Genomic DNA, 12,156 nt, shown 5'->3' with positions numbered 1-12,156 from the left:
CACTTTGAAATGGCGTGCTATAGATATGACCGATACTGTATACATATCGTCGTTTAAAGTACCAAACCGCGTATCGTCATTCTGCAAAACCGCGTAACTGACATTTGCTGTCAAAAATTGGATTTGCTCACACAAGCTCTTGGCTCAATCCTTATCCATTCGTCCCGAAATATACTAGCCAGAAATGCGATTTCTTTGTAAAAAAGAGAACCATTTGAAATATGGGTGTTTTTACTCTCTAGAAAATAATTTATGCAACTTCCCATACGCGGTTTTGCATTTTCTTGATACGCGGTTTTTCAGAATTATATAGAAATATAAATTTATATAGAAATTATTCAGTGGACGTATCTCACACCGTCTTCAAACGAGTCACAACTCCAAATAATACGTTTGTCAGAAAATGCGAGAAACTATTTCTTAGCACACGATAATCATATGGGCAAGGGCGACTTTACCTTAGGTTTTTTTTTAACAAATTATAACAAAAATTTACTCCAGCTTTTGCTGAAAGGTAAATAAAAGCTCAAAAATGGCATATTTTGAGTTGTAACTCTTTTGAAGACGGTGTACGATATAATTATTTCCTTTTATAGTTATCAAAAACTATCAATACGCGAATAAACCTAATAAAACTAGTTCATAGTTTTTCTTTTTTACTTGTAAAATAAACATTTCTAAAATAAATGTATTTTTTTGGTTATTCTTCGGTCTTTGTCTTTATAGTGCCTTCTTTTGCCTTTTTTGCGATTTCTAGTGCCTCTTCCTGGTTATTTCCCTATATTATTTTGCCCTTTCTAACCCATTTCAACATTTTATTTTGCCTTTTTATAGGTCTTTAGGTCCTAAAAACCCGTTCCCTGGTAATCACATTTCAAAATTTATTTAACTCCATAGGTTCTTGTGCATATTTATGATCGTTAGTATGTTTAAAAGCGGTAATAATTAAATCAGTTTTTTATGAATTTCAACTCTAGACGCTGAGCAATCTAATCTAATCTATTTATTGCCTAACTGGCTTCCGTAAAAAAATGTTTCTAATTATTTTTCTTTTGTCGCGTAATGGCATTAATGACTAGCATGAAACGAAATATTTTAATTTTAGTAATTTAATCCATGGCAATGCGCTAATTGCATTTGATTAATAAAGACGCATATACAAATGGATGTATATTAGGGTGGGTGAAAAATACGAATGTTTGATACGAAAATTGTATTGATCTTAAAAGGTGCTAATTTAATCCCTTATTCTAGAAAAGAAATTCTGGTTCTCTGCGACAATGTCTGCAGTCTGCGCAATGAGCTTGAAAATTTTAAAATAAGAGTGGAAATACCAATTTTTCAAATTTTTACAACGAATTTTGTAGATAAAATATAGGCTTATTTCCTATCACAAAATCATAAAAAGACGAGGAGGGATAAGGTCCCATCTCTTACCTATTGCCCCTCTGCAGTTATATAGAGCCACTGCAGGCTTCCTAGACCATTTCTGTCAAGAATTAAGCCCAAGTACTTGACCCTGTCAGAAGGCGTCAGGCGAGAACGAGAGAGGAGTGGCGTGGGGCACCTTATACCTACCAGTGAACAACCCAAATTCTGTTTTAATAGGATTTATATCAAATCCGCAACACGCAGACCATATTTTCACCAGGGTCAATTTTACTTGACTTAAGTCGAAGAGAGCATCCAAAAATGTTCCCAAATGGCACCCCCTTCTTGCCCACTCCTCTAATATGGCGGTTACGACCACGAACCAAAGAAGGGCCGTGAGAACCCAGTTTGGGGCGTGCCCTTGTTAAACCAGCGCTGGACGGTGACACCCCGTACTCCGCCGCGACAACTGTCAGATTTTATCCTAAACTTACTCAGGGATCTGACTATTGCCTCCGGTAGTACATTGTCAAAAGCCCTCTCTATACGCGGAAAGGCCTCCACAGTGAAGTCTTTACATATGAAGGCTTCCTCGGTGGCTTTTAGTAGGCTATAACAACACTTAGCACCATCTTCTATACATATGTATATATAATACGCAAAGGGATTTTTTGTCCATGACAAAAGATCTGTACCATTCGCCCGACTTTCAAAAATGAGGTGTCAAATTAAAGCTCTTTGACTGCAGAAGTGCAACACGGTTTAAAGAGTTGCCACCTTTAAAAAAAATTATATTCAAATTATTTAAAAAAATAAATCAGTTATCACAAAATTGGTATCAATCGCAATGGTTTTAAAAAGCTTTGTTTCTTAACTGAACTATACGAGGGTTTCCACCTGGTTAAAAAATCAAATCCAATTTGAATTAAAGGATTTAAGTAAGAGAAATTTGTTTATAACACTATATGGGTGCCAAGCGAAAGTGGTTTCCGAAAGTAGTAGTATTTTAACAAGGTTGCCATCTTCTTGAAATGTCGAATTTAGTTTACTTATACACAAGTTATATGAAATATCAAAATATGAATGTCAAACGACGGGGTAATAATCGTTAGTTTTAACGCCAAGAATATTTTTGAGGTGTTGGAATAACCCTCTTAACCTGTTTAAAAAATTAAATTTAAATTATTTAATATATTAAATGAATTAATAAAATATGGGCATCAATCGAAAGGGATTTGAATCTTTTTTATTTCTGAACCATATTTAGTGGGGTTTCCACATGTTTGAAGAGTCAAATTACACTTAATTCATGAGTTAATCAAAAAATGTATCCCAATGTCCGACGAAGGAGAGTTAACAATGATTAAGCTAGAAAATACTTTTGAGGGCTGCCATCTGTTTGAAAGGTCTAATTCAATATGAAATATAAAAATACCATAGTCAAATAAAATAGTGTTAAGAAATCTTTAGTTTGAACTCTTTGAATGTTTGAAACGGGTTGTCACGTGTTTAAAAAGTTATATTCAAACTATTCAATAAGTTTGATAAATTATTAGAATAAGGGTCTCGATCGAAACGGGTTTGAAAAGGCTTTATTTCTAACCTTTATTTAGAAGGGTTGCCATGTGCTCGAATAATTTAACTCAAAATTGTTCATCAGTTTATTGAAATTCATGTGTATCACAGCGTCAGATGAAAGAGATTTTAGTTTGAGAATACTTTTGAAAAGGAATTTCAAAAATGAGATGTAAAATTAAAGACGTTAGCCTGTAGATGTGTGCTGAAGTTTTAATTTTTTTTTTTTAATTAAGAACTTTTTTCCCCGGTCTAGGCGAGACTTATCTTCACTCAGAAACGGCTGCACGGTTTTAGATGCAATATTACACTCGGATCTCTTATAACGCTGACTAACATTTGGAATATTATTTAAGTTGCCTGAACGCTTTGCGGGTTCGCTAGTTTAGTGTTATTTGCTTAGTAAAGTAAAAAAGTAAAAACATTTATTATCTTCAAACTCTTAAACTGCTATGCTATTTTTATGCTCGCCACCACTGTAAGGCATCCACACAAAAAATGCAATCCGTTTTATGTTTGCAATGCACTTGACCTGCGTGACGAAGCAATTTTCAACATTCAGCAAGCTTTCAATTAATTATAAATGAATGCAACTTCATGTACTGTAATATTGTACTTAAATAGGAATGACTATTCGCACTGAAACCTGCCTACCATATACATATGTACATTCATATCTATTCACATATTTAAGGGTTCCAATTCCATAATTGTGTAAATGAACTTAGTAAAGACGTGCTTGGGTGCAAGTACAAATGGAAAAATTTAAGTACATCCATAATTGCATAAAACTCACACTCATGCATTTTTCGCATGCAAATTTAGCTGACATGCGTGCGATTAATTTTAATGAAATATGACAACATTTCGTTAACATTTCACAAAAGAAAAATGCTAATAATGATAAGCTTTTATTTCTTTGCTCATCAACTTTTTATGTCCCGTGTATTTGCCTTAAGCTCACGTCTCGTATGAGCAATGTGGCTTTTATGCCTTTATTTATTCAACAAAAATATTACCGGAATATAAAAATTCTGTATATTGTAAAATTACCACTAAGCTTGGTTTGGCTGAAGACAACGATGTACGGGAGCTTGATTGGATTAAATATACCCTCTCGAAAATAGCCATTAATTTTTACTTCTGTACTATGATATTCGCTATCTATAGAAAGAGCTTCTATAAAGGCATAGACAGACGGCAACGTTGATCCGGATTAACGGCACAGTTGATGTGATCAAAATTGTGCCTTGACAGCAGTAATGCGCATTAAGGATTTATTTATTTTTTTTTTATTCAATTATAACTTATATATTTTTAAATGTTGTTTTTAGGTAGTTGTTGTTGACTTTTTTTAATAAAATTAGGGTCTAAAAATTTAGATAAACTCACAATAAAATAAAGCGAAATAAAATAAAATAAAGTATATAAATCAAATAAAAAATAGAATAAAAATTAAAAAATTTTAGCAATCGGTGGAACCGAGGATCGAACCTGGGTGCTACGGAATTGTAGTACGCAGCTCCGGATCAATACGGTCTGTCTATGCTTTAAGGCTCTGACAGCGGGCTACGTTTCATTAGGTGTCGGTGGTGTAACTCTTTTCTCACTTCGTTTTTTTTTCAGAGATTACTATTCAATAGACTGACGTCATGCGAGCAATGACGTGCCGACGCCGATGGATTCACAGAGTCCGAAGTAAAAATGTGTGCAACGAGGCATGCCACAGAACCTACGAAGCCACGTTGCCATAGGTAAGAATAGAAAATAAGATATAGGGGCCGAAATACTTGGGCTTGAAATGAGAAAGGTGACCTCCAGAGTATTCTTGAATTATGGAGGGAACATTTAGCCAGTTTGCACCGAACCGAATCAAGAAATCTGGCTTAACTTTTTCTAGGAAAACTCTGAATTCTTCTAGTAGATGGCTAGCGTTTTAATTTGTAATCAACCGGTAATAATATTTCAAATGTTGTAGAAATTTTTCAAACTAAAATTCTTTACATCACTTACGAATATCTCTTAATGGGGCTCTATTCTATCAACATAATTAAATTTCACTAAGTATTTACAGTTTCGCAAAGGCTTAAGGCTACTACATTCTCGATGAATACAACAGCCTGCTTAGATAATGCTAGGAGATCTGCTTAGGATTAAGAACCAAGTCTATCCAAAGTAAAATTACGAACTTGAACGTTTACTAGAAAGGAGCCGCCTACAGTTATATTTTCATCTAGCACCCCAATAAATGTCTCACCGTAGAGTATCTGGGCGAGCCTTCCATACAACACGCCGCTTCGTAATATACCTTTACACAGTTCAGTGTACAATTTTAAAATTGTAGATCATTCCAGCGCAGCAAGTTTATGTACAATTTTAAGAGTTTTTCTTAACACAATCATTAATAGCAATCTCTGCTCGTTATGGAAATTATCCCTCATTTGTAAATAATTTTATCTATTTATTTTTCTTACTGCAGCTTCAGATAGGACTGAACACATACGCGTGTGTGGAAACGAAATTAACAGCATTGCAGTAATACAAGTTGCATTTTATAGCTTTCTATTACCCGCTTTTCACGGCCGCACTTGAGGAGGGGCCACTGTGGCCAGTGGTCGCCACCTTCAATAAAAAATTGCATTGATTCAAATTTTTATAAGGACAAATTACAAATTTGTACAATTTGGGTGCAGAAAAAGATTGTCATTCCTGGCAGTTCAAATTTAATAAAAATCATTGCGACATTGCACACCGGGTTAGGGACTGTTCCATTAAGAGATAAAAAAGTTCCTGAAAAGTACCCCTGCTATAAATAAAGTGTATGATACATATAAATATTATTGGTGTATGTACTAAACTAGTATTTAGACTTGTACGTTAAAAAATGGTCCCGCAGCACCCATCGGCCCCGGGCCCGCACCATTTCAGATCCGGCCCTGTTGCCCTTATTATTGTTATCTACATAAACTAGATATGCAACATTCTGATAAGTTGCTATTATTTTTAATAAATGAAATTGAGAACAACTCAGGCAGTGGGAGTGCTGGGCATTTAAGGTAATCAGTTGTTGTTGCAGAGAAAATTCAAGAAATCGGATAACCGCAAAAAAGTAGGAAAATGTTGGGTTGTTTGTCAAGTACTATCGGTGCTAATGAATTGATTAACGTCAACTTTTTATTTTCTATTTTATTTTTTTGTCGTCTTTTTGCATGCTATGTTTTCCGCTTTCATGCCGCTCTTTTGTTTTATATTGCGCTTGCTAATACTGATATGAATTGGATTGAATACATACATACAAACATAAACACTTAACACTTGGTTTAGTTTAATTAGCTTTAATTAGCGGTGGTTTGTAAAGAATTTTGTATGAAGGCATTTCCTTTGACGGCAGATAAAAAGCACAGTCCAGCCGGTAAAATGTGATAAAAAGTTTATTGTAAAATTTAAAAAAGTAACTTTTAGCCGAGATAATAATTTAAGATTAGACAGATGAATACTTTGCAACTATTTTGTCAAATCCGTAGTGGCAAACTTAATAGACTTATGAGCTTATGCAAAATTATGTAGAATTTAGAATGGCTCTATTTAATCGGGTTAATCAGTTTCTTATTTAGGCCCATTGGCATACAACACTTCAACGGGCAACTTCTTTTTAATACGCAGTGAAGCTCCAGGCTATCCGCAAAGACTGAAAATCGTGACTAGGCAATCGGAGGTCGGTACAGGCACTCGATTTGCTTCCTATTTAAAATTATGGCAAAGGCTTATACATAGATGCCTCACCAGAGGAAAGTTCTGTTTCAATATTAAGGGTTCCAATCAAAGTGTCTGAAGCATTTAAGTTAGTATGCATGTTCAAATAACAGCTGATAGCAGAGAGCACAGGCCTTTTCTCTGTCAAAATTAGAGGGGGACATTTTGAAACTCTCCTCCGAAACGAAATACCTAGGCAAAATATATAAATATGAAGGCCAGAGCTAAGATAGATGTTTATGAAGGGTTACTCTTACGTCGCCGTACATCACCTATGGTAGATAGTACATACATATGTACATCACAATCATCAGACCGATTGTAGGCCATGCCGTCGCTTGCTTGGGAATTTGTAAAAGCTATCATGTCTAAAGCGGTGAGTAGCGCATACGCCAGCAGGCGGAGTTTAGTTAAAAAAGAACACCAGGATTAATGGAATCAGAGTTGTTTTAGAACTCAGCACTGCCGGTATTACGTTGATTTAAGACCTCTATACAAGAAGGCCTACATATACGTTTTCTGCTCAGAGACGAATTAGGCCTGCCAGTTTCTCGAAGAAACCGGCACCTACATATGTCTCTCGTATGCCTCCCGGAGGTACTGCAGATAGTGTTAGTATTTTCGTCTGTCAAAGGAAACAACATTTAAACAACTCGGTTTAAATTGGAAAAATCTATATCGGCGTCGATAGCCTAGCGGCTTTTTAAGTAGTGACATCGGAGATTGTACGGAAGTGTCGTGCCACGTTGGCATACATATCTAGGCCATCTCAACATCACTCTTTGCCAGCTGATAACTTAAGCAGGTATGGCTCCGAGATTTCGATAAACGAGACAGAAAACTAACGTTTAGGAGCATATGCGGCAAATTACACCATAGTCAGTCGTGGAGCCTTCAGTATACCAGAAGTGGCTGCCTCTCCGGCGATTTGTTCTTTCGTTGTCCTAATTGGTTGTGTTAGGAAAATATATGGAAGTTGAATCTCTAAAAGCTGATGCGCGACGTTTTCTCTTGTTTTATAACCCTGAGAGCTTATGTGGAGGCAAGTCTAGAGCGCCGCGGTGCGGAGGTTGGTATTGTTGTGCACTTTGAGCGACCTCTAAATTTTTTTTATTTCAAAATAAAAAAGCAGGGTTATATCTTTTTTATATATAGAACAATCCTAGGGGGTGGAGCATTAAAATTCTGACTTTGCTTATTTTACAAAGGAAAATCCACTTTTTTAAATTTCCCCAAACTGAAGGATATCGAAAATAACACCCGATTTTGGTATTTTAAAATTGGTTAATATTTAACCGTGCCGCCGGGGCTTTGAAGTTTTCCATATATGTTATATACATAGGAGAATAATTTTTTTTTTACCACTGCTATAGAATTGTTGAAATTAATATTTTTTGATCAAATAAAAATATTTCCCTAGAAAAATATTAAACAAAAATTATACTATTTTTTCATAACTTGCGTGATTTTGTTACGAATATATAAAGTAACGATTTTAATATTATTATTGAGCTTTGTACCATGATTATTTTTTTAGAAAAAAATGGTAAAGGCAACAAAGTCTTAGTGGTAGAAGTTATAGCAGCTATTTCGGAGATCGCCACATCTCACCTTCAGACTTCTTTTTCTTCCAGATTTCAGCAGCGTTGAGCACTGACCTATGCACACCCCGTAAACTCGTGTTGCTAATTCATTTTCCTTATTTAACTTACTGCTATCAAGTGCAACTGATTTGCCGCTAATTAAACTTGAAAGCGTGGTTGTTGTTGTCAATAAAGAGTTTTTGTTTATTAGAGATAAGGCTGTTGGTTTTGAAAAAGTAGTTAGTAAAATTTTAAGGTTACATATGCATCACAGTTTTGTTTTGAAGATCTCTAAAAGGAAATATTCTTATTCGATCAAAAAATATTTCTTTTTAACATTTTAAAGCAATTCTAGGGAGATTTGTATTTTCCAAAAGTAAAATTTACCTACATATGGAAAACTTCTAAGTCTCGACGGCGCGGTTATATACAGGGAACGAAAATATTCAGATTTTTATTTTTAAATCATTGCAAAATCGTTATTTTTTGATTTTTTTTTATCTAGAATCACTTTTAACCGTTATCATGGAGACTTTGTTTTTATAACCGATTTAAATTATGATATAAAAAATCTAAAACTGAAAATAACGGTTATGATCGAAAAAAAATAAAAATCAACAATTTTTCAAAAAACAAAAGTGCAAAAATAACGATTATTTTTGCTCGAAAAAATATTACGAGGGCTTATATTCGGTACCCTCTGTCTGCAATTTTCACGAAAACTACTTTGTAATGTTATCACTGATGATAATTCTGACTTTGCAATTTAATAGTAAACCCTTCTGCCAAACGTTATACAAGGTTCGTATTAATATCGTCGATGACAGCTAAGTCTTAAATAGGTAGATTTTTATATCAGAATCGCATTTTTGTGAAAAGATAGAGGGTATGGAATGTGAGCCCTCAATAAATCATAAAATAACGCTTAAGTTTTATCGGATAAAAAGAAATCCAATTTCAACGGTTAAATTGTGATTTTATTATAAAGATCATAGCCGTTACGGTCCCCTTTTATATATTAACCGATTTTAAAGTTAAAAAAAATCCGGTCGCTTTATTTTCGATACTCTTCAGTTCTGAGGCGTGGCTGGAAAAAATTTGTAACACCCTAATGTACATATGCGCATGTAGTTGTCCACAAAATAATAAGAGTGCGATATTTTGACCAGTTTTGACTATTTTTCTTTTGTTTGTTCAATTTTTATTAATTTTTTATAAACGATAGCTCTTTACTTAAGAAAAAACACATATGTAGATCAAAATTTTAAACTCTGTGCAAAAATTATAAAAATTCAACAAATTTTCAGCAAAGTTGAAATTTTTTTTGTTTTTTTACCGACTTCACAAAGATGAGAAGGTTATCTATCAGATCGTCGGAATATTTTTTTTGTGTATCCGCATAGCTTTGGCATAGCATAACCGATTTCGATAACTATTTTTTCATCGGGAAGGTGGTAACTCAAGGGTGGTCACATACTTATTTTGTTTAGATCCGATAATTCCATCGTAAAGAAATTAACGATAACCTTAAATTTATATATGAGAATTGAAGTCGCTTTTGTTTTTTGCTTAAAAATTACTTGTTATTTGTTTTTTTTTTTTAAGAGAAACAATTATTAATAATTGTTCCACTTACAAACTAAAGCAGAGCTTTCGGCTTAAGTAAAAAAAACGAAAATTTATTTCTATTAATTATATGAGTAAAGAGCGGAGATTAGAGTTAAAAGATAATATTAATAATAATAATTCAGAGAACTAACAGTGTTTAAAAATTTTTTAATCAGAATTTTTACAAAAATTTTGGGTATGCAGTTTTATAGCCCATTAAATTTTAGTGTAGTAAAGTGCAAGTGGCTAAAAATAAAATACCGTTGATTTTTGGCATTTTATTTTTACGGTGTCACGTATTTTCCTCAATACAACAAAGTGCGCTGGACTATTTTTTATATGGAAGACATGACAGCAGCGTGGAAAAAAAAATCTCATAAATCAGCGCGATTTTTTAGCAACTTCAAATTTTTCTAAAAGTTTTGAAATTCTGGTGAAAATTTGTTGAATTTTTGCACAAAGTTTAAAATTTGGATTTATGTGGTTTTGTTAGATAATAATGAGCTACACTTTTATAAAGCATTAGACAAACAAAAGGAAAATAGTCAAGCCTGGTCGAAATATCGCAAACTTATTATTTTGTGGACAACTGTATATATGTATGTATGTACATATATAATGCATGATTTTCATTGAATTTTTAATTACACTCAAAACAACACTTCTTTTCGTGTATAACTCTGCAGCTGTACAGGTTTTTACTCCGAACTATGTACATACATACATATGTACGTATTCGTATGTGCGCACGCAGACATAAACGCACTGAACACATAAATAAAAACCAAATAAAACAAAAAGCGTTTACAACCAAAAGGCACAAAACTACTGAGTTTTCATAAGTACATACGTACATATCGCGCACCGTCTTCAAAAGAGTCACAACTCAAAATTTGGCATTTTCGAGATTATGCGCTAAAAAATGTACGCAGAGCTTTTATATCCCTTTTAGCAAAACCTGGAGCAAATTTTTGTTATAATTTGTTAAAAAAAAACAACCTAAGGTAAATTCGCCCTTGCCCATATGATTATCATGTGCTAAGAAATAGGTTTTCGCATTTTCTGACAAACCTATTATTTTGAGTTGTGACTCTTTTGAAGACGGTCTGCGATATGTATGTATGTAAGTACATTCACTAAATACACACATACATACATATGTGAATAAATTTTTTTTTAATAGCAACTAATAACTAAAAAATTGACTTCAGCACGCAGCAATTGTTTCGATTAATTGCTTTCAAAGATACTTTGTGGAAGCTAAACAATTCCCTTCGCCTTTCGATTTTTCTGAATTAGGTCAATATGCATTGCTTTGCTGTTTTGTTTTTTTTTTTTTCATTTATGCTCACACAAGCATAAATAGTACACAATTCGAATGGTTTTATTCAAATTCATTTGTTTTGTATTTACATACTTACATACATACATACATATATATCAATGAGGTACATATGTATGTATGTAATTAATTCAAACTGAAGTGTATTTACTTTTTGATTTAATTGTTGGCACTTGGTTTTTCACTTCGTCTCTGTTTTTTTTTTGTTTTGTTGTCATCCACAAGCAACAAAGAAAAACACTTTTCAATACATTCGATCGTTTACTTAGGTAACTTTTCCGTCGTTTCCCCAGGCGCACGTTTTACGGCCGAATATTTACGCTCGACTGTTGGCTAGCGACTATTGCTGGCAATGGCAATAAGGCGAGCGAGTCCAACAACTCAACGCGCCTGTATTTTATCATTGCACCATGAATGCTCTCTCCATACGGTGCTCTCTTTCTATGTGTTTACTTCTTTTGATTAAAAATATCTAGTGCACGATCGTCAATGCATTAAAGCAAATTTGGAACTTTAAGCGAATGTGGGTGCCACAATACCCTACACGTATAAAGTACATACATACTTCCTATAAACTTATCATAGTTATACGCCACCCACATACTTCAGGCAGCTTTGCAATTCACTTCCGAGCGAATTTCAACCCCTGGCAATTTGAATTCAAATTGAAATTCACTTGGAAGTGAATTGCAGAACCTGCTTGATTGTTAAGTTTGACTATTAATTTTTTATTTGTTTAATTTTAATTAGTTTTTTTGTGTAAATCCAAGTTTCAAACTTTGTGCAATATTTAAAAAAAAAAAATCAACAAATTTTTTTTTAGATTTCGTAGAAAAATTTTGAGTGGCAGTTTTGTAGCGCAATCAATTTTTGATAAAATTCAAAACGTATATTGGGGGCTATGAAAAATACCTTTACGATAAG

At 33.7% G+C, this 12,156-nt stretch overlaps 1 protein-coding gene across 1 annotated transcript in view; it reads right to left on the bottom strand.

The window, feature by feature from the left end:
- The window catches only part of LOC118738873 (major facilitator superfamily domain-containing protein 8-like), a 22,974-nt gene extending 11,383 nt beyond the window's left edge, over window positions 1-11,591 (bottom strand). The window contains exon 1 of the mRNA XM_036469891.1: window positions 11,384-11,591. The gene's annotated coding sequence lies outside the window, so the exon portion shown is untranslated. The remainder of the gene's footprint in view (window positions 1-11,383) is intronic.
- Window positions 11,592-12,156: the final 565 nt, after the last annotated feature.

This window comes from Rhagoletis pomonella, unplaced genomic scaffold (assembly GCF_013731165.1).
Source record: "Rhagoletis pomonella isolate Grant_MI unplaced genomic scaffold, Rhpom_1.0 Rhpom_scaffold_00005, whole genome shotgun sequence".
Classification (NCBI taxonomy): domain Eukaryota; kingdom Metazoa; phylum Arthropoda; class Insecta; order Diptera; family Tephritidae; genus Rhagoletis; species Rhagoletis pomonella.
Note: the sequence above shows the minus strand (reverse complement) of the source record. Positions and strands in the feature narration are given on the sequence as shown.